This window comes from Danio aesculapii, chromosome 5 (genome assembly GCF_903798145.1).
Source record: "Danio aesculapii chromosome 5, fDanAes4.1, whole genome shotgun sequence".
NCBI classification, from domain to species: Eukaryota; Metazoa; Chordata; class Actinopteri; order Cypriniformes; family Danionidae; genus Danio; species Danio aesculapii.
This window is the reverse complement of record NC_079439.1, coordinates 14,185,143-14,188,576: the sequence shown is the minus strand read 5'-3', so window position 1 is coordinate 14,188,576 and position 3,434 is coordinate 14,185,143.

Genomic DNA, 3,434 nt, shown 5'->3' with positions numbered 1-3,434 from the left:
AGAGAAAGATCAGCCAGAAAGAAGATATTTAAGAATTACCTATAACTGTCAGTGCGTTCGTTTCTGTTGATATGTGATCTAAATATTCATATCTTGAAACAGATGGAAATTTGACCGGTTTGTGCTGCATTTCTATGGAGATCCAAGTGTAGCTGTCGTTATGGCCTTTTTTTTTTGCCCGCCAGGTTTCCGCACAGGTCACGAGACTGAAAACTATCACTTCCACCACGATCAAACAAAACCCAATTTTTTTAAATTCTTTGATGATTCAATAATTAACATTGTAACAATTAACATCTTTCTCCAGGGAATATTTTTACAGAAGCTGCTCACATAGAATTGAACCAGATTTTGGTAAAAACCCAAACAATACAAACATAAAAAATCTGAAAAATGTGTAACAATGTGATGACAAGGAGTAAGTACTGAACCGAATTTAATACTTTATATAAAAGGCTTTTTTGATGATGGCAGCTTAAAGACGCCTCTTATATAGAGAATGTAGTCACATGAATTGCTCAGGTGTGAGTTTTTTCACAGACTTCAATAGTGTGTAAAAATCTTGATTTTCTGTGGGTCTCATCTATCAAATCGGAGTATTATTTTGTATTTTGTATTGGATTCAAGTCAGGTGATTGGCTGGGCCATTCTACAGCTTTATTTTCTTTCTCTGAAAGCATTTGAGAGTTTGCTAGGTTGTATTTTGGATCATTGTCTTGCTGAAATGTCCACCCTAGTTTCATCTTCATCATTCTGATAATGTAGATGTTGAACTGAAGCAGCGAATATTCATCTACACTGATGAAGGGCAGAGGGTTGCTAGGAAATACAGAGATTTCAGCTGCTGTCTGGGCTTTCACTGCCTTTCTACACATCCCTTTACCATGTGTTCAATACTTTTTCCCTGCGTCATTTCATTTTATTACACACCTTAATTTGTAAACAAATTAGATTTGTTTTCTTTGCATATATGATTTCTTTAGTTGTTACCAACATCTGGTGAAAAATGCAAGTCAACGGGACCTTTAGAAAAATGTTTTCTGAGAAAAATGGTGACGTGTTCAATACTCATTTCGCCCATTGTCTACTCTTGTTGTGAATTTAATTTATTCTCCAGCAATATTTTTATAATTTTACTAAACTTACATTTAATATGAGGTTCTCATCTTTCATGTTAAACACTTGGCCTATATATTTTATCACTACTCTGAATTAGAGTAAAACTTTGCAATTTGGCTTTTACAAATAAATTGTAATCAGTATCAACAAAATAAAAAAAAATTTTGCCTTAGTTTTACACAATATAATGAAACTCGAATGCACGTCCACTATCTTATGCATTGAGGTGCATTTTTACCAGTCTTAAAAGACTTCAGACTGCTTTATTTTCAACCTCAGTTCACAAGGAAACAGTTTAGATGAACACTATATAGTATCAGTGGGTGTGAACCACATAAGTATGCAATGAAAGGACTTGTCTTTAAGCTGTAAACTTTTACTATCGATGAACAAAGAAATATGAAGGATAGACTCCTTGACTCACTGATATTCTATCTCAGACTTAATCTGCAGGTGTGCAACATTTCCGTTTCACATTCTCAACATTTTTTGACTATGTAAGGCTTTACATAGGGGTTTCACACAGTTTTTGGATGACAAATTCAGTCTATTGGTGTGTTGAATCTGTGGCGGAAGGAGTAGTCATGACATAAAAGGATTTTTGAGATGCTTTTGTGGTTGTTTGTATTTTCTATGTTTGCTTATGTTGTCAAACTAATGTATAGAAGCAAAAATCACATTACAATATTCCTACATGGCACTGCTGTGAATCCAACAAATAGATTACTAACAGAACAAACAAGACTGATAGACAACAAGCACAGCTTGACATCAGCAGTAACTATATAAATACCATTAAAAAAGCCCAGTGGCGAAAATAGTTTGGTGTGGTTTTTGTGGGAAAGTATCTACAGTCAAACACCTGACTTAATGTATTTTAGCTTAAGGTATTTCTTCACAAAATAAAAAGGAATATACTTAGGGTGATTAGATTTTTTTTTTTTTAGATCAGATCAGGACCATAGTAACTAAGCCAAACAGGGGCCACACTTTAAAAAAAGTGGACAAGACTATTTAAATTAAACTTCTAAGATTTTAGTATCAGTTTGTGCACTGTTTTGTAGAGATTTTTTTGTATTTTCTATAGAAAGTATTTAGATTATTTTTTTGCTTTGGACTTGTTCTGGTTTGCTGTCTTTTTCCATCAAGATTTGGCAACTTAATTGTTTAGCCTTTTCCTGCTGTTATCTTTGCTGAGGCACATCTCTGATGTGCACTAAAGATGTCAACTTGTCTGTTTCTGTATAAACTTAAGGAGTTTTGGAGACTTTCTGACCCCAAGAAGACTAATTTAACTTCTGCTTAGTTAGAAGTTACCCAGCAGGCACAGGACATCAGCATAGCATAAGATTGACATAGTAGCAGCATGATGTAAGATTGAAATCGTGGGGACATTGCATTTTGGGTGGAAATGAAAATCAGGTTGATGTGAGAACTGCTGTCAGTGTTCTTGGCAATGTATTTTGGTCCAACACAACCTAAAAACAACCCAATATCAACATTTTATGATGTTACAGCTTGACGCTACCACTATGACATCTATCGGATGTTAGATTTTGCTTGAATAAATGTAAGTATTTGACGTCAATAAGACGTTGGTTTAAAATGCTGGCTCGATGTTGGATTTTGGTCACTTAACAACACAACTTTGAATTTTGATCAGCTGACATCATGACCTAAATCTAGCCTAATATTAACTTATTAACGTCTCTTATGACGTTGTGTGCCTGCTGGGTAACTTCTAATTAGATGTGCGAATAATAGCAGGTATTTACAGTTTTCAATCATGTTACTAGTGTAGAGGACTTTTCAAGTTTTGCTTCGTATCAATCTATAGGCAACAAACATTTTTCTGCCTTATTTTCATAGATGAAATGAACACTTCTTCGACGACAGTGGATGAACAATTATCAACGCAATCTCACGACAATTAGTAACTTTTTTATTTAGTGGCTAAATCGTATAAATTCGTATGATCTAATTTCTACAATCTGCTCATCATCCAATGACGGTTGGGTTTAGCGGTGTGGTTGAGTGCCACGTCTCCTTTTTAAAATCGTACATTTAGCTACTAAACTGACAAAATGTAAACTACTTACGTTTTCTCTTGAGATCAGGGTGGAATTACTAAATGCCAGGAAGTAAATTAAAGTGGAATATGAGAAGTTAAAATGTCAGAGGGTTTAAATGCAAGCGATATACAGCTTTTTTCGCACAGCTTTATGGCCTCTATTCATGCACGGGGCTTTTAGTAAGTGCGCCCATCACTTCAGGTAAACTGTCATGCCATTATAAACTCATTTAGTGCGTTTAAG